Source organism: Balaenoptera borealis (assembly GCF_965194805.1).
Source record: "Balaenoptera borealis genome assembly, chromosome: 2".
Lineage (NCBI taxonomy): Eukaryota > Metazoa > Chordata > Mammalia > Artiodactyla > Balaenopteridae > Balaenoptera > Balaenoptera borealis.
In genome coordinates this window covers 155,269,459-155,288,815 of record NC_138867.1, presented here as the reverse complement: position 1 = coordinate 155,288,815, position 19,357 = coordinate 155,269,459, and the positions used below count along the sequence as shown (strand labels likewise).

At 46.9% G+C, this 19,357-nt stretch overlaps 1 long non-coding RNA gene across 1 annotated transcript; it reads left to right on the top strand.

The window, feature by feature from the left end:
* The first annotated feature begins 294 nt into the window (after positions 1-294).
* Positions 295-19,001, top strand: LOC309622731. The gene is made up of 2 exons (XR_014241089.1): positions 295-1,708; positions 3,024-19,001. It is a non-coding gene; the product is annotated as an uncharacterized lncRNA (long non-coding RNA).
* Positions 19,002-19,357: the final 356 nt, after the last annotated feature.

Here is a 19,357-nt window from a genome sequence, read left to right as displayed (position 1 = left end):
GAATGACGTACCCTTGTTGGGGCACCCAGCACAGGCTGAGGCTTTCGTAATGGGTGGTCAGGCAGGTTAGGGTAAAGTTCAGGATCATGGCCTCTGGAGTCAAACAGACCTGAATGTGCGTCTCAGTTCTCCCTCTTACAAGCTGGGTGACCGTGGATAATGCACTTTACTTCTCTCAAGCCTCTGTTTTCTCATCTATAAAGTGGCTCTAATGATACCTGCATATTTCTTAGCGCTATTGGGTGAAACAGCTAGAATATATATTTTTTTGCATAAAATGTCTTTCAGGTAATTATTACTGTCTAAAGCTTTATAAATTTACACCCTTCCCTCTCAGACAGAAATGAAACTATCACTGTGACCAGGTCTCACAGGACACCCAAATCCCTAAATAAAATAACAGATTTATTTTTTAACCAAATCTATGAAAAACATTGGTCTCATTAGAGGTCAGTAACCTGTGCAACAAAAGCGTTGATGGAAGGATCTCTAGCTTTGGGGAATGTGGGGATTCAGCTTGTAGGGATGCAACCCAGAGAAAAGATGGAGTCACTGCCTCTGTCTGCTCTCCTGTATTTCCTCCTTACTGCCTCCCTTGGCTCAAAGCATGAACCCCGTTCACTTGGCCTCTCTCACATCCCCCTTCAGTTCCTCAGGAAGCCAAGTCAGTGACACTTCAGACACCTCGTCCTGAGATGCGCTCCTCGGGTATGGCCGGCCTCACAGGCCCTCTCCCGCCAAATAAATCTGTGCTGCTTGGTTTGTGTGTGGACAAGGCAGGTGGCCTGTGGTTCAAAGAGGCTGGAAGTGACCTTCTCTAACTCGACTCCACGGGTTTGTTTGCAAGAACACAGACACACGAGTGGCCACTGACAATATGTGTTCCGACATCATATATGGGGCATATTTTGCTCAGAAACATGCCCTGTTAGTTGTTGAAACCTTTTTTGCATTCCCTGAAACAAATGACACTACAGTGTATTTTCTTTTGGGGGGCTGTAAATAAAAGTCTTTTGTGTTGACAATGATAATATTATATTATACAATCTATTTGCATTTCTCTATTCTGCGGATTTTATTGCTTGGTATAAATCCCCAGGCAGAGGCACATTAAGCTTCACTTGGGGAGAAACAGCGCATTTTATCAAAGGGCCGGACAGCTATATGCATGAGATGTCATGTGCGGGGACAGGTGTTCGCCCAGATGTGCGGGGGATATGCATAGGGAGAGAGAAATGCATACGTGTGTGCAGGATTTGGTGTGTGGCACGAAGTCTGGAAGGATTTTCTTTGGATCCACAGTCCAAATGGATTTCCAAGACAGTGCTGGTCTGAGCACATGCCTCTTTCATGTGCTACATATGGCCCCATCCCTCCAGCCAGGTCCTCAGGAAAATGATCGCGCCTGCTTCTGGCCAGTGCTCTTTGGCCCACGTGGTGGGCAGAAAACTGAAATGAGGACAGAGAAGCATCTCAGAGACTCACAGAGGAGTTGAGTCGCTCACCACCTTCCTGCAGGTCTTCTGAATACTTCTGAGTGTAAGAGCGTCTTCTCCCAACAGGCAAGTCAGTAGTTGCTGAGATAAACCACAACACAAGCTTGAGCCAGGCTTAATGTCAACCACCGACTGTCCACTGAGCAGTGACTTAGTGCCACGCATTGTGCTAAGCATGCTCTCATTTAATCCTTACAACAATCCGATATGAGGTAGGTGCTATTATCCCCATTTTACAGATGGAGAAACTGAGGTTCCAAGTTCCACAGCTGGTAACTTGCAGAGTAGAAATTCAACCCCTGAGCAGTCTGGCTCCAGCTGTTGTTATTCATGGCAGGAGAAAATATGCTAAGTATGCCTTAAGAAACCATCAACCATCACTCCGATACCAGGCATTAAAAACATCAAGAAAAAAAGAATGAGTAATGGTTTTCATGGGATAATGATGGTTGTCTGGCATAAGTTAATTTCCATATTGTTTTTCTACTTCAAGCAAGGTATCTTCTTTTCTAGTGAAGTTTTCCAGGTGTAGGAAGTGGGAACAGATTGGGCAGGTTTATCTAAGAGTCTTTGGCTCTGTTAAAGGGTTTGGTTGAAACTTCACCTCAAATCCCTTGGAGAAGAGCAGAGAGTCCTTCTCCAGCTCCATTTAGAAGAACACCTGAAACACGGTGGTTTTGGGGTCACTAGACTGGTTAGGTCTTCTAAATACCCAACTTTTAATGGAAAAGTTCTGTGGCTTGGATTATTAAAGTCATAAAGTGCTTATTTAATTGTTTCAAGCCCATTTATCCTTTTCTTGAGTCTAAGGAAGATTCACTCAGTCAGAAGGAGTAGATGGAAGGGGATTAATAAATGATTTCCTTTTTTTTTTCCCCTTTTAATTTGGCCTGGGATTCATTTGAATTGCTGTTTTCAAACTGAGCTTCTAAGTATGTCATTTGTGAGTGAAATTGCCCCTTTTTTTTTCCAAGGTAATTGAAAAGTGCATTTTCCACTTACCTTTTCCTTCTAGAAAAATCGAAATGTTTTTAGAACGTAGCTTCAGTGGGTGATTTGATAAGGCGGGAACTTCAGTATCCTGAAAGAGACTGACCTGGCGATGACATTCAGCACAGAGCAGTCAGGCTTGTCCTCTGCAGCTGAACCCACCCCGCCAGCCGGCCTTGATTTCACTGTGTTTGCACTTGAAACACCAAAGGAATATCCACACCAGGGCCAGGGCTGGGGGATAGGAGAGCTAAAATCCTGGCCAGAATTTTGTCATCCGTGGGGCAGCTGAGGGACAGTATTACTCAGAGGCAAAGGCTGGAACCATGTGCTAAAGGCCTAGATCAGTGTCTTGGAAAGTGTTGGGCAGTTGAGTCGTTCTTAGGTGGCACTTGGATAGGACTTTAAGTACCACTGAGTCACATTGTGACATAACGATTATCTTTCCAACTCTCTTTCAAGCCTTCTGATTATCTCAAGGACAAAGTCTCAGTTTCATGCTCATGTCTTTAACATTTTTCTCATCTTTTTTTTTAGATAAAAACCAGGCCTGAGTCTTGGACTTTTAGAAGGTAACAGTTTCTGCTTTGGATTTAATAACATTGTTTTATTTTTCATTGTTGTATTTTTATGATAACTTTTGCTTGATAGCAGTTTCTATGGTAGTACATAAAATTTTGTTTTAAAACAAATGAGTTTGTTTTTCACTGTTAAGTACATGATTGTGTTTACGGATGTGGTAAAACTCACCTGCATGGCGTACCAACCCTAAAGTTTGGGATACACTGGTTTAAGTGGCCCGATAGGAAATAAAAGGAAGTTGGTTTCTCCCAAACTCATAGATGTTCGCCATTTACTGGAAGGCTCTGTTCTAACCAGAGGAGGGCACAGGCGTTGAGACCAGATCTGATTTCTAGTCTTCCCTCTACCCCCACTAGCCGTGAGCCTTAGCCTCTGAGAGCTTTGGTTTTCTCATCTGTAGAGTGGGTATCGTGAGAATTGGAGAACAGTGAGTGAGCTTTATTTCCTAAGACAAGGTGGGCAATGTGGGTGATATTCTCCCAAGAGATGTTGACCCCTGGGCTGAGTCTCAGGAAGTGTAGTCCCGCTACACTCAGGATAGTTTTGTTCTGTTTTCTTGTTGCCTGGGCTCTGAGTTTGCGGCTGGCTGGGAGGGAAGGTGGGAATGTAGTTTATATCCCCTGCAGCGTGGTGAAGAAATGTGCTCCTGAGGCCAGAAAATCAAGCAAACCCATCTGGTCGAGACAGCTCAGGAGCACAAAGGTCAGAGTTTTGTACACAGGCAGGCTTTCCCCTTCTCAGGCTGCAAATCTTTGGCAATCAGAAGCAGGCTCTGAATGAAGCTTAATTAAAATTCACTCTTACTTAGGGCCATTACTTAACATCAAGTCTACGTACTAAAGCTGTGTAATCATAATTAAGAAATGGCATTAGGAAGCACAGAATGCGAAAGCCAAACGTGGATGGGCCCAGTGCCAGCACGGACAGTGACGGACTTCTCAAATCAATAGAATTTCCAAATAGTCAAGGACCAATAAGCGCGTTGATGTGTACATGCCAGTCTGCCCCAATGCACAACTCCAGGGGGCACCCTTCACGTGGTTATGCCACACAGAGGCCCTGATGCAAACCCCAGAGGGAGCTAATGCCACACCAGGAGCCTGAACCCCACACTGCACAGGTGTTCGCAGACACTGGCCCATGAGTAGGCCACTGTCCCTCTTCCAGCCGTGACCTCTTTGTCCTTTATCTCCCGAACATTTGCCTCTATTTACACTAAATAGACCCAGTGCTGTTTGCTGGTTCCTGTATTTTGGGCAAGCTGAGCTGGAGGTCCCGGCAGCCGGTCTGAGCAGGCAACCGTCCTGGTTGTGGTCACGCGGAAGGTCCTGCTCTCCCCACAAAGTTTAGCAAACACCTTATCTCCCGCAAAGCAGGTGAGGTAATGTTTATGAAACATCACTCTGTCCCCTTCCACCAGGCAGGGGTGCCAATGTGACCAACCTGTGCCCAAGGGTGAACTCCCCTTGGCCACCTTGCTTCACCTTTCTCCTCTCCTGTGCACTCATTTGGGTGGAAAACCTCACTGATGTCCTTCCTCCCTGCAGGTCTTGGGAGAGCGAGACTCTCCATCCACTGTCCCATCGGCCTTCCTGTCTCCACATTCCAAGGCACATTCACAGCCCCCTTGGGGGGTATTAGGGAACTCATCTTTTCATATTAGGAAATCGAGGCAGAGAGAAGTAAGGTATCTTGGCTAATGTTACAAAGCAGGTGGGTGGCTGGGCTGGGGAAGCAGGGTGCTACCTCTTAAAGTCCATTCTAAACTGCTCTATTTGTGGTTAACATTCATTTAAAGATTCCTGGTTTTTTATATGGATGGACGGATGGATAGATAGATGAATGGATGGATGGATGGATGGATAGATGGATGGATGAGTAGCTAGCTATATAGGTACATGGAAAAAAGATAGCTGGACAAGTGAATAGATAGGTGGAAAGATAGAGAAATGACTGTGTAAGTGTAGACAGTTCCTGAAGACATGAGAAACCATGGACAATATTTGCCTATGGAAAGGTAATAGGGAATCTGGGTGTGAGAGAGAGATTACTTTTTGTTGTCTTTTTCCTTTTCTTCCCCTGAAGTGTTGGAATGTTTTTCATGTGCAAATATTCATTTTTTTCGTTGGAGTATAATTGCTTTACAATGTTGTGTTAGTTTCTGTTGTACAGTGAAGTGAATCAGCTATATATATATATATATATATATATATATATATATATATATATATATATCCCCTCCCTCTTGAACCACCCCCCCCCCATCCCACCCATCTAGGTCAGCACAGAGCACCGAGCTGAGCTCCCTGTGCTATACCACAAGTTCCCACTAGCTATTTTACACATGGTAGTGTATTCCACATATTCATTTTTGAAAGTCCCTTTTCTACGTTTTTGCCCTCTCCATCCCTGTGCAACCATCTATAAGGGAGATCAGAAGCTGACACTCTAGAAAAATTGCAGGAGGTTCCTAGGGGGAACCCACAAAGTCATTTCCTCATCAGAAACTTGCTCCTCCAGATGAATCAAATCCATCGGCTCTCTCAGATCCATGGGCACTCAGGCTTATGCCGAAAAGAACGGAAGGTGGGTGAAACTCAGCCTTTGGGATCCAAGCGCCCATGTGGCTACCCTGGTTACCTCTGAGTCAATGACCAGAGAGCCTGCTAGCAGAGGTAACAGCAGAGATGTCGGTTTCACTGGTGCTTCCAAATATGACTGGTTGAAAACCACCAACATGCCCAACCACTCGGAACTGGTGAAATGATTTTGGGTTCAGCCATATGATAGAATTATCAAGTAGTCATTAATGGGAGACTGGGATTGACATATATACACTAATATGTATAAAATGGATAACTAATAAGAACCTGCTGTATATATATTAAAAAAAAGAGTAAATAAGAAATCCTATACTTTCCTATATAATCCTACACATTCAACATTAGATTAAAACAGCTGAACAAACACCTCTGCCTTATGCAGTCTGGTTTCATGGATTGTAGAGATGTTCTTTGGCTGATCTGAACCTCAGCCAGGCCTGGGAGCCCCCCATTCTGCAATTCGGGGTCCTCAGAATGAAATGCGGAGAAGTCAAGTCAAAATATGCCAAAGATTTTAACATTAACTATCTCTTGGTTGTAATCTTTTGAGTAACTTGTATTATTTTTCAGGGTTTTTTTCCCTTTTCCAATGTGCAAATATACTTTTTTATTGTAAAAAAAAAATAAACATTTATAATGAATAGTCTCTTAGATAAAGAGCAATAATAAAAATCTCTGCACAGGGAGATTGGAAGGAGATAAGGCAAAATAATACTTTTGGGTGGTTAGATCATAAATTATTTTTTTCTCCTTATTTTTATAGTTTTCTGAATTTTCTGCATTTGATATGTTTACTTTTATAATGGAACATTCATATTTAAGATGACTTTTTATTAATGGGTGGAGAGGGAAAGATAGCTGGGCTGTTGAAAAATTCTCTCCAAAGCCTGTTCATGTCAATCAGTTGCTATTTCATGAACTGCTCAAATGTGGGGAGGGGGTGATGATACAGAGGTGAAGGAGATGCAAATCCTTTAATCAAATAAATGGCAGTCCAGTTGAGGAGACAGACCCTTCATGATACAAGATGCAAAGTAATTTCCTAGAGGTTAGGCTATCAAAAGTAATAAAAACACAATGATATGGCAGAGGGGTTGCGAATTTCAGCTTTAAAGCCACCTCCTCCTCTGGGGAGAAACTCACCTCCATTTCTAATCATGTTGGGTCTGACCCTGAGTTTCGTCTTCTGTAAACGTTTCCTGCCTCATGGGGTGGTTGTGAAGATTAAATGAAGTCTGCACAGGAAGGTGCTTTGCAAACATCCTCAGCATGAATCGCTGTGGTTATCACTTCGGCTCTTGTGTGCCAGGCCTGCTATTTGAAAGTCAGGCTTTTACAGATGTGGCCGAGTTGGGATTTGAACTCACATTTATCTCATCTCAAAGCCAATGATCTTACCCCAACAAGCCGCTGCATTTCCCTTCTAAGCTTAATCTAAATTTCTTCTAAACTTCAGCGTATGGTCTTGCCAGAAAGAAAAATCTGAATTTTCATGAGAACATCAAAGGAGAAATGAATCTGTTTGAAAGAACATCAGAGAAAGATAGATTCATCCCTTCGTGCAGGATCTTGCAGCTCCGTCCACCAGTTTGCAGTTCATGTCTCGTGGTGCAGGATTCCTCCCTGGCTGTGAGTGTGACAGAGTGGGGGCTGGTTTGTTCTGGCTGGAGGGAAGAGGGTCAGGACATATAGAGGAGGGCAGTGGGGTCTGGGAGAGCCCCAAGGACCTCTGCAGTGAAAGCCAAGAGGTGTGGGCAGACTGCCTGCAGGCCAAGGTCAGAAGTCTGGGGGAGCCGAGAGGAAAGCAATGGAGGTTCAGCAAGAAGAACAAGAAAAGTCAAAGTGGGGAGCAGGGGAATTCTGTCTAAGGGCCTCCACTCATTCCAAAACTGGTTAGCTCCTTGGGAGAGGCTTAATACTGATCATTTCTCCTTGTCCCTCTGGTCAAGGAATCTATCTATGTAAACCCAACTGTATCTCTTCCCACCTCATTCCTTTCTATTCTGTTCACTCACTCTGTGCCAGGTCTCTATAGATTAGTGCTTTCTAGAGTTTCGTATAAATGGAATCACACAACAAGTATTCTTTTGAGCCTGGCTTCTTCTACTCAACACACTGTTTCTGAGTGTCTTCCCCGTTGTTGTGTTAGTAGTTTGTTCCTTTTTATTGCTGAATGACACTCTTTCTAATTGGTTCATGGGAGTTAGCTCTGTCTCTTCAGATAAGCCAGAGGCCACATTCTCTGACACCTCTGGTACATGGTATGAGCCTGGGCCTGTGGACAAAACTCGGGGGTGGCGCAGTCCATCTTTCCTGACCCAGGGCATGGGAGTAACCACTCTGTACCCACGCTCGACAGTTGCCCCGACACACACAGCCTTCCCCTCGACTCCTACAGGCTGACATGCTGGGCCCCGGGAGCCCAAGCATGTCTCCCTCCCTTCAGAATCATTCCAACACTTCCCACAGCCATGGAGAGAAGTTCTGGTTCAGCCACAGGGACTTAGGGGAAAAGGCCAGGTGATCACGAGCAGATCCCTCCAATACCGTGAACTTTAATTTCCTCATTTGTCAAACAGAGATACTGATATCTACCTCATGGGGTCGTGAAGTGTGCACATGGGTGTGAAAGTGCTGTTCAAAGCAGAAAATACGGTACTGTGCAGTGACAGTTAATTTGCTCATTTAATTTCACCCCACCCTGTATTAACAACTGCCTGCCTTACCTGGGACTCCCTCTCTCTCTCTGGATCTTCAGTTTCTTTACTCGTCAGATGAGGGGTTGAGCTTGAGTTCTCTAAGGTGCCTTCTATCGTGAACCTTCTTGGATTCGATGGTGCTGGAACACTAGAGAAGGGGCCTACCTCATCATCCAGCCTTGAAAAAAAATATGTGTGATTTTTTTTTTTTTTTTTTTTTTTAGAGGACAACTGGCTTCTCTGAAAATTCTCTTCCTGGGTAAAGAATTCAACTCTAATTTCGAGAACAAACCAGTGTTTTTGCATCAATAGGCTTAAACCTGTAGCTATTTCCAAGCTCATCCCAGAAAATAATAGGGCTCCTTCCTTCTGGGTGTGCTGGCTGGTGCTATGAAGCATGTCTTGCTGGAACCTGGATCTTTGATGGGGACACACACGTCCCCAACTTGCTGGGGAAGCAGGAGCAGCATTCCATTGTGTGAGCCAGTAGCTGCATTCAAACCACCTCTACAGGGGCCCTGTCCTTCAACAGAGGATTCCTGAGGGCCTACTATGTGTTAGGGGCTTTGAATGTGCTGTCACTCTCAACAGCCCTATGATGGAGGTTTTAGATCATTTTGAGGTGGAGAAATAGGGTCAGTGAGATGTGGCTTGCCATGTTCTTTCAGTCAGTTAATTACCAACTTGGGGCTATTAGGTCCTTTCCGCTGTAATAGGCCCTGGATTGGGCAGAGATGCTCCAGATACACTTGAATTCTTTGTGGCTAGGAAGAGAAGGCAATCGTTTAATATTTACTGAAGAGAAATCCAAGAATTTCAAGGTGTCAGTAACTTACCACCTAGTTCGACTGCCTTGTTTTACTGATGAGGAGAAGGAAGTCCTGAGACGTGTGACTTGCCCAGGGTGACACGGCTGGCTGGCTGTGAGCAGGCCCTCTTACCCAGGCCCAGATTACAGCTTTCACGGCTGCAGCACGCCCAAGGGCAGAGTGGGGACGCTGCAGAAACAAGGAAATGCAGAATTAGGAGCAAGGCTATTTCCACATCACCTGCAGCCTGCAGAGTTCAAAGCAAAGAGCAGAGTTCTGGGAACCAGTCAGCAGAGATGGTTTCATAACCACCCTTCAAATAGCACAATGCCCTGTCCCTTTCCTGTGACCTCTGGCAGACTCAAGGACAAATTCCAGAACAGCCGTTTCTGAAAGACCCTCACTTCTGTGTTAAGACCCAAATACTTCAGAGCAGCAGTTCCCTTTCTAAGAGCAAAGACTTCGTTTACTATTTGACCTCACGTGCCCTTTGTTTTGAAAAATCTTGGCTAACTATGAAGTTATCTTTATTACTCCATCACAAATTATTTTTTCCATTCTATTTTTTTTTATATAAATTTATTTATTTATTCATTTTTGGCTGCGTTGGGTCTTCATTGTTGCGCGCGGGCTTTCTCTAGTTGTGGCAAGCGGGGGTTACTCTTCGTTGCGGTGAGAGGCCTTCTCATTGCGGTGGCTTCTCTTGTTGTGGAGCACGGGCTCTAGAGCACGGGCTCAGTAGTTGTGGCGCATGGGCTTAGTTGCTCCGTAGCATGTAGGATTTTCCCAGACCAGGGCTCTAACCTGTGTCCCCTGCACTGGCAGGCGGATTCTTAACCACTGCGCCTCCAGGGAAGTCCCTCCATTCTATCTTTTGCAAAGACAGAAACTCCAGATCAGCATGAGATGATCAGCGAACTGACAGTACTGATGACAGCTGCCCCTGAGGGGGCACCCACCTCCTGTCAGAGGTTATGCTGGGTAAGCACCTGACAGTCTTAGCTCACTGGATCCTCCTGCCAACCCTTGGAGGTCAGTACCCTTATGATCGCCATTTCCCAAGTGCAGGCACCAGTGTTCAGGAAGGCCATGCTGCTAGGAAGTGGCAGAGCCGGGAAATCTGAGTCCCTGAGCTGTGCTGGGAAGGATCCTCCAGTAGTCTGTGTAACTTACTGGGGCCAGAAGAGCAAGCGCTCAGGCACTTTGAACCTAGAGGCCTTGACTGCCTGTGTGGGTGCTGACAGAGTGGACCTCCTCCATCCGGGAGGCCTTTCCCGGATTTGGGGTGGCTGAGGAGCTGTAGAGGGTGACGTAAGATCCAGAGGGACCCCAGCCGTCGAGGAAGCCTGGACTGAGGCATGAGGGACTCCTCAGCTTTGTGCACGGTGACCGCTCCCCCAGCAGGGCACAGGCCTCCCGTAGCTGGGCAGGGTGGGCCACACGACCCATGAGGGCGAGAACACAGAAGTTTGTGAGCCAGGCAGACGGGGAGGCTGACCCACATTCTCCTGTCTTTAGCTGTATGAACTTGAGCAAGGCTTCTCATCGCTTCAAGCCTTGGTTTTCTCACCTGTAAAATGGGACCAGTATACCCTACCTCGGTGTTACTTCAGATGATCTGGTGAGAGAAGACATTGTCTGATGCCTGGAAGACAGTAGGTGCTTAATAATTGAGAGCTGCCATTCTTGCTACTTGGCAGGTGAGGCTCTAAGACTCTCCTTTGGCCATAAACCTGAAATATTCTATTTCTGCCTCACCCAGAGTCTGGAGCACTGTAAGACTGGGCTATGGCTCTAGCCCCGGCTCGGTCCAGAGCAGCTCTCTGTGGGTGAGCACCCCGTCCTTTTCAATCTGGGGAGCGGCACACCTCCTCCGTGCAAAGACCTGGATGCACGCTGTGCCAGGATAACGATGCTGGACAGCTGACCTGGAGAAGCTGACAAGTGACTCGATTCAAGGCGACAGAGAACCGAGAAAGCCTGAGAGAGAAGAACGAGGAAAGAGATGGGAGAGAGATGCAGAGGTGATGGTAGAGGCTACCTTGAACTTGCTGGGAGGCAGGGCATAAAACTTAGCCATACTCATAATCATTATTATCTCCTACTGGTCAAGTTCTCTCAAAGGCCACGTAGGGGTGCCAGCATCATTATTCCCATTTTACAGATAAGGAGGTCAAGGGGAGTGCAGAACCACCCCACGACGTAGATCCTTTCTCTTGTACCCCATTGCCATCCAGGTGGGCTCTGGCTGGGCTCTGGGTATCCAGTCGATGAGTGATGCCATGGGCAGGAGCAGAGCCACCCTCTTGACCTCCCTCACTCCTTGGGGGTTGCCTGTCCCTGGCTGACTTTTCCCAGCCTCTTCAACGTACGGTCGGGGCTCAGGAGCAACGCTGCAGGAACTGGCCTCAAGGCGGCAGCAGGAGCCGTGGAAACCCCAGGCTGGGTGCAAGGCTGGACTGTGCTGGTGGCCGGCTGGGAAGGGCACACAAGAGGCGATCCAGGGGACCCTGGGGAGGAGGCTGACGTGCTGAGGCCCACACTGCCTGTGCTGGGAGCTGGAGTGAGGGCTGAGGGGGCAAGAGAGGGGGAAGCAGAGGGGTGCTGAATTAGGATGCTTGGCCTCCTTCTGCAATCCCCTCTTCCCGGCGAGCCACAGGGATTAAACGTGGCACACCTCAGCCCTCCAGGCAGTGAGGGAGGCCAGTAAAGCCTGGGGAGTGGCAGGACCAGGGAGCGAGGGTGCTTGGGGATGCATCAGGCTGGAGCCCATCAGAAAGAGCCTTTCCCAAACCACCAGGGACCACGCAGAGCCCAGGACATTTCTTAGGACTGCGCTTGGACCCCTCTGGCCTTTGCCTAAGGGAATTGCCATCAGTGTGTAGTTCTAGGGTCCCCTAACAGCCAGATTCCTGGGCCTCCCTCAGACCTCTGAGTCAGAAGATCTGCTGTTTGGGCCCACTGTCCAGGGGATCTCTGTGCAGGCTCACATCTGACAGCCTCTGCTCTGTGCTGGCAACAGGAAAACCTCATTAAAGGGCCACAGAAGGAATGAATACAGCTGTTTATTGCTCACCCCCTTGCCAGGCCCTGAGCTAAGCGCTCTGGGATATCTTTCTATGTATTTTCCCCTTCACAATATTTCCTTCGTCTGTTCTTTACAGATGATGACCCAGAATGAGGCTCAGAGAGGTGAAGTGACATGCCCAATGGCACACAGCAGCCAGTGCCTGAGGCAGAATCAGAACTCAGAGCTGCCTGGTTCTAAAGGAATTAGTCTGTGCCCAGCCCATGGTTAAGGAAAGGAGCCAAGATGTCCCTGGCCTTCAAGAGGGGTGCATGCCTTGGACTCTGCACCGCGGGGCCTGGCCTATATCAGACACTGAAACACTTAAGATTTTTTTTAAAAACATTTGGTGATACAAGAGAACTAAGCCTTTCATTCTCTTCTTCACCCTGGCCTCTGCCAGAGATGGCTCATCCCCTTGATCAGACCAGAGCCCGTGCCCGTGTGGTTCTAAGCTTGAACTCTGTGCATTTTGGCAGGGAAGGGGGTAGGGTGGGAGAAGGGTCTGAGTCTGAGGCTCCCTGCCAATCTGTCTTCAGACTCCTCCAGCTTCCTGGAAGCAGGTCCTTCCAGCTCTGTTTCCTATTGCCCTTGGATTTTCAACCTCAGTTTCTTTGTATGAAAAATGGATCTCCTGCTTGTGGCCTCACTGGAAATTTGCAAGGATTCCATGAGGTCATGAGAGGAAGGCTCTGGGAACCCGAATATGCAGTACAGACGTCAATCATTACTTAGTACAACTGCTGTGTGCTGTCTTGGTCCATGTGGGGTGACCCTCTGACCACACTGACTATCCCACTAGTCAAATAAGATTCAAATAGTGCATTTGAATGACCCCTGTGATGACCTCGTAAACGTTTTGACTCTAGCTCCGGTAAATCAGATGGTCTCTCTCTGTCATTTGTGTCTCCTCACCTTATTCTGTCTCTAATCTGTCTGCCTCCGTTTCTTCACTATTCAAATTAGTTATCTGAATGTCTAGAAGCCAGAAGTTTCTTTCCAGGCCCCGTGGCCCAGACTGAAGGATTCTCCTTCAGCCTGAAGGATTCTCCTCCCTCAGGCTTACGTAGATTCAGAAATGCACAGGTTCCCACTGTGCCCCAGCCAGTCTTTCTGCCACCTGGGCTTCCGACCAGTTCAACGTGGTGGGGCCCACAGGTCATCAGCAAAACATCAGCTTCCTCCCCAGCCTGCAGAGATAAGAAAAGGAAAGGAGGCCACCCGAGCATCCTTAGGTGTTCTAGATAGGCAGATTTCTTCTGTCTTTCCGTCAAAGGTGATGCTTAGCCAGGAGGTTGATGGATTGGGAACAGGGAGAAGGAAAGACAGAGACAATTAATAACCTTGATTGTTCCTGAGCAGAAAGATGCCCCAACAGCAGACACCTCTCACCTTTGGAAACTTTCAGGTCTTCCTGCACCAGATACCTTCTGCTTATGGCTCAACCCACAGGGGCAACTATGAGGGGGTAAAAGCTCTTCAGCTCCCTGGAGTAGGGCTGAGATCTCAGAAGCCCCCAGTCTGGGCAAGTGCTTTCTTCTCTCCAAGCCTCCGTTTCCACATCCGTGTGATGGGTACTCCCTATGCCTACTCCCCCAGTCGAGGATTAATGGGACTTTGAGATAATTCATAGAGGCAAGTGTTTGGTATTTAGTAGATGTGGACCCTGCCCTCCTACCAAATCTCCATGCTTTCTAAAATGTTGTTGCTTTGTAGTCAACAAATTTCTGACTCCTCAGATAAGGGTACAAGTAGTACTTTCACTTTGACTAGAAATTGCACTTCTGGGTCTCTAACCAGTAGAAATGAAAACTCCTAAGGATACACGGACATGGATGATTATTGCTACATTGGTTGAATTTGTTGAGAGGAAACTAGAAAAATCCTACAAAACTAATATACATCAATAGGGGAGAGGCTGAATAAACAATGGTACATCCACAGTATTGGATTAAGCGTCTATGATCAATAATGAATTTTTTTTTCTTTCTATTCATCTGGAGAGATGGCTATGATACATTCAGTGAAAAATGTATGCAGGGACATATGTATAGTATGATTGTTTTTTTAAACTTCCTTCCTTTTCTCTCACTCCTATGGGTGAACATACATATTTCTATGAACCTAATGCACACCAGCTGTCAACATTGCAAGTGGGGTACAGATGGGAGACTTGAGGGGGAGAAAAAAGGCTTAAGAGTCTATTAAATTTACTTCTATTCATCTCTGAATTGTTTGCTTTTTTCTAAACGTGTGCCATTTATTTATTTATTTATTTTGTAATGAAATAAAGTTGTTAGAAGGTACGGCACTACGTCCTCGGTGAATGAAATGAATGATCGAAGGAGGTCTGGTAATCCTACCATTTCACTCTTTGGAAATGGGAAGTGTTTTCATGTCTCTACCAATATGCAAATACCCCTAAGGGGGCTGATAAAGCCAAAGTTGTCACTGAGCACTAATCTGGGGCTTGTCAGCCTGAGGCCAAGACTAAAATAGGAGGGTATGTGTGTGTGTGTGTGTGTATGTGAGCACGCATGCTCCTGTGTGTCTGCGGGGACGAGGAGAGAAAAGTATCACCTGTCAGATACCTGCTGTGTGTCCAGCAGCGCGCTAGGTATCTTCATACGCAGACTCCAGTTCATTGAATCCAGATACAACGCTGCAGTGCAGGGATCAGCCTCATTTTATGAACAAGGAAACTAAGGCTTAAATGCTTTGTGATGGTCTTGCCTAAGATTACATCCCCAAAGGCTGAGCTGGATGCAAACGCAGGCCATCTGACTCCAAGGCAAAGCAGGATGGTTCCCAAGGCCCTAACACGCTAGGAAACTTCTGCTTTAAAACAATACGAATGATAAGAATAGAAATAGTAAGACAGTTAGCATTTATCGAGTTTTAGCTTTACCCTTGCTAGACCCTGTCAAGTACTTTAGGTATCTCAATCTTCACAAAGACCGAGAGGAACCATTATTATTCCCATTTAACAGATGAGGAAACTGAGCCACAAGTAAATTGTGGGAGGATACAAACTCAGAAAGTGAAGAGAAGAAATCTGAGCCCAGGCAGTCTAATTCTAGAGCCTGCCCCTTTGGCTCCCCGGGGAAACAGCAGTTTGATGGGATAGTGCTGACGCTGGAACTCTGCTTTCTGTGCTCTTTCCACTGAGCCAGGCTGACCTCAGTCCCCAGGCGCTGCTCAAAGAGAGAAAACCTAGGTGTTGCTCTGGTTTTCCTCTGGCTCACCCTGACAGGTCGAAGTGAGGCTTCCAGGGCTAACTTTAACTTTGGCCTTCTCTGGATCAACTTAGAACATCTCGGTTCCAACATCGTGGTGGATATCAGGCTACCCACTCCCCAGAAGTCCTGCCCTGGGCTGCCCAGGCCTTGGTGCAAGCCTCCACAGTGGCTGGGCAACTCTCTTCAGGGCTTTGCTCAGGAGAAGGCCATCCTCATTGATCTAAGACAGTGTGAGCCAGAATTCAACCCTTTCCTTCTCCACCAGAATGATTTTTGCCATTTCTGCCAATCACCCAAAACAGTATTTATTTAATATTTTAATTAAAATCCTCTTGCTGTTTAAAATTAGAAAAAAAACAAAACAAAACAAACTTTAAGAGGAAATCTATATTTGGTATGGTAAACCTATATCATGTATGTTACATATGGGAAACCAGCAAGGCTTACCATAAATAGGTTACCGTAAAGTGAAGATGATAAAAGCAGAACAAGCATTGGAGAGACAGTCAGACCTACCAGCATCTACCGAGACTTTCTCCCTGACACCCTGTGAAGGCTTGAGGGAGAACTGGAGGCACCACCCCCTGTGCCTGGGAGCTGGCGGCTCTGACTCGGGGGGCCCCCCAGCTGCTACTGGGAAGCATCGCCTTGGATGTGCTCTTCCTCCTTGATGCCCAGGTGTTTTCCATGAAGCTCTCAAAACTGCTCTAAGGACCTCCATGCTCATCAGCCTCTGGGGAAATGCTCTTGGCCAGAGGATCTGTCTTGCACAGTGATGGCCAGCCCAACAGCTCTGTCCCTCAGACAAGCCTGGGGCCCTCAGCCGGCTCATGGGGCTGCTTTGAGAGCCTCCCCAGGAAAAGGTCTGGAAAAATGTGACATTACCTTTAACAGGTAATACTGCCCCTGAGAAGGGGAGTGATATTAGGGGAGACAAACTCTATCTTTTTTGTCATCTGTTTTTTTTTAATAATGGGAAAATATTTATATGTTGTTTAATAATAATAACGAAGACTTTCCTGAGACAGTCTGGCCTCCCAGTGCACTGTCCTGCTATTGAAGTTACTGGGCGTTGAATATTCACAACAACTGTTGTTTAGAGATGAGGAAACTGAGGCACAGAGAGGTTAAATAACTAGCCCCAGGCCATAGAAAGATGAATGGGAGAGCCAGGACTTGAACCCACGCAGTCTGGTTCTGCACGTGTATTTATTTGCTCGTGCTGCCACTCAGCGGGAGAGCCAAGAACTGTGCCAGACGCTGGGGAGACAGATGGAGGCAGAGTGAGACCCCCCAGGCTTCTCTCAGCAGGTTCTCCCACCCCTTTTCTTTCCTGGGAAGGCAAGGCTTAACCCTACACTGCTTGTCTCAGCCCAGCCAGAGGCTGCCAGGATGGAGAGTGCAGAGCTCACTGGAGGCGGATGAAGCCAAGCCTCCCCTTCTCACCATGACTGGTGCTGACCCTACCAGCAGCCCCTGGCCCAGGCTGGACCCCACCTGGCCCTTGGCGACCCCCCGGGTGCAGGAGGAGCCCGGCACTCGCTCTCTGTTTTGGATTGGCAGAGGTGCATATCCTCCTCCCCAGTCATCGCTCCAGCCCTCCTGTTTACCCTGCAAACAGCCAAACGCTCCACACTGTCATTTAGAGGCCAGGGGGTGACTGCCCCAGGGCACTAGGCGGCCCAGGCCTGTTTGAGCTGTCCCTGCACCCGCCGCCGACACACACGCCCAGAGCCCATGTGCCTAGGAATTAATGGGTCCCCACACTCTCTCTAGGTGCAGACACGAGCCGGGCCGGGGAGGCGGCCAGGGACGGAGGAGGGGAGGGGCTGCGGGAAGGGAGGTGCTGCTGGGCTCTGCCTGACTCAGTTCCTTGGGAGCCCTGTGACCTTGAGCCTCTGGGGTCTGATGCCTCAGTTTCCCTATCAGCGTCTGCCCTTCCAGAACTCTGGAAAGCAGCAAACGCATGAACTCAGAAGATTCTGATGAGGCATCTACTGGGGGCATGGCAGTGGGACAAGAACACTAATATTTAACATTTATTAGAGTTAGAAGTATTCAACACTGGCATTGAACTAAATCTTGAAAACCTGTCATTGAAAGTATAACATACTTTCAGAAAAGGGTGCTAATTATAAATGTTCCCCTCAATGAATGTTCACACACTGACCATACCTGTGCAATTAGCACTGAGATCAAGAAGGGGAATATCCCCAACACTCCTGACAAAGTTCTCATGTGCCCCTTCTGGCCACTAACCACCCACCATCTGACTTGCATCATCTCTTTTCACCCTCCCCAGAACTCCATGAGGTGGTGATCAAGAAGATGGTTACAGTATCCTCTGTTCTGACGTTCCAATTCTCCTGTAGTTTCTTTGGTTTGCGGAGATAGTCTTTCCTCCCTTACCTGAAGGTGTGTCTAACTCTTAAGTTAAAATGAATTCTATCAGAAGAGTTTTCTGAGGTTTTTATGGAAAAGGTTTCAAGAGGGCTGGAGATCTCCTAACAGTAACAAGAACACCATTGGCAACAGAAATAGCTCTTATTTGTGCAGCATTTGCTTGTGGCAAGAACTTACATAGCTAAATGCAATGAATTCTGAGAGGTAAGGTGGGCACTGTGTGTCCCCATTTACAGATGTGGACACTGAGGCCAGGAGAGGTAAAATAATTTTTCCAGGACTTCCATCAATAATTGGCAGAGCCAGTATTCTAAACCAGGTCTGCTCGGTATAACATACTTAATGATGAAGTATGATCTTAATGATGATCTTAATGATGAAACATCTGATCTAATGATGAAGCTAGACCGCAAACTACACCCTCCTGCCTTTGAAGGCTTCTAAAAATCACGACTGCTCATTGATCCTTGGTCAGAACCAGGGAGGCTAATATAACTTTCTCTTTCCAGTGAGAAAGTTATATTAGCTTCTCTTTTAGAGACGGGAACAAGCCAAGAAGCATCAGTGACTTGTGCAATACGGTAGTTCCCAAAATTTCCGTGTTCATGGGCCACTTTGGAATATTGGAATTTGAGGGGCATACTCCAAAGAATCACAAAGCAAACACCAAATTTTATAAAAATAAGTTTGAGCGACATTGAAGGTTTGGATAAGTTTATTAAACACATGAATGAACAGATGAGTAGAGACATGTATTTTCAGCTCTGCGTCTTCATCACCTCCTCCGGGGCCGGCCACTTTGTAGGCCCTGGCGTCTACCTTGTTGGTGGAAGGAGTGAGCACATTGAGTGACACGAGAGATCTTAGTAACTCACCAAATTCTGTCTGGAGGCCTGGGCTGCGGGGATGCGGTGTGGCCTCAGATCCAGCAGCCTTCCTTGATGTCTCAGTGTCTGCCATGTTCATTCAGGCCAGAGAAGGGCAGTAGGAGGCCCTAGGAACAGCTGGTATATGGTCCCAGACTCACTGTGGGTCAAGATGCTTTTCTCAAGCTTAAAAAGTCTGGTGCTGGGATGTTTTTTGCTTCAAATAATAAAAAACCTGGCAAAAGTGGCTTGAGTAGTGACTTCATTTATTCTCCCATTATAAGAACTCTGGAGCCATGAAAGTTCCAGAAAGTTCCTCCCATCTTTCTGATCCTTTGCACATTGGTCTTGGGACTGTCCCCACATGGTTGCAACATGGCAGCTGCAGCTCCCAGCATCACAGATACCCACATCAATGGCCAGCCAAAGAAGTGTGCTTCCTTCCATGAACAGATTACATGCTCATATGCAAGGAAGCCTGGGAAAGGAAATGTCTAACATTTCTAGTTTCTACAATGGAAAGTGGCTCTGCCTGCAATGAAGAAACGGGTGTGGGTTTCAGGAGAATGTCTGTTGGAAGGGTAATCAATAGAAATTGCTACA